The following is a 332-nucleotide window of genomic DNA, read 5'->3' on the forward strand; positions in this document are numbered from 1 at the left end:
TTTCATTTCTTCTAAACAAGGGATTAATTATAATTTTTTATTAATATATCATATATTCATATGTATACATATATATATATGTATGTATATGGAAACTTATTGTAATTACTTAAAAGCATTCAGAATATACTAAATACAAAAATATAAAAAAATGCGTTTATATCCAAATAAACACGAATGTGTCATTGAATGTTTCAAATTCAACAAGTTGAATCGTGTTACATATTTCGTACATTCCAGTAGACTACCTAAATTTTTATTGCAGTTTTTAGGTCAAAAGTGTAAGGTGTTATATCCACTTGTAAGCCAGAAAAACGTGATTTTTTTGATTT

Source organism: Bactrocera latifrons, unplaced genomic scaffold (assembly GCF_001853355.1).
Source record: "Bactrocera latifrons isolate USDA-ARS-PBARC rearing strain unplaced genomic scaffold, ASM185335v1 scaffold_219, whole genome shotgun sequence".
NCBI lineage: Eukaryota > Metazoa > Arthropoda > Insecta > Diptera > Tephritidae > Bactrocera > Bactrocera latifrons.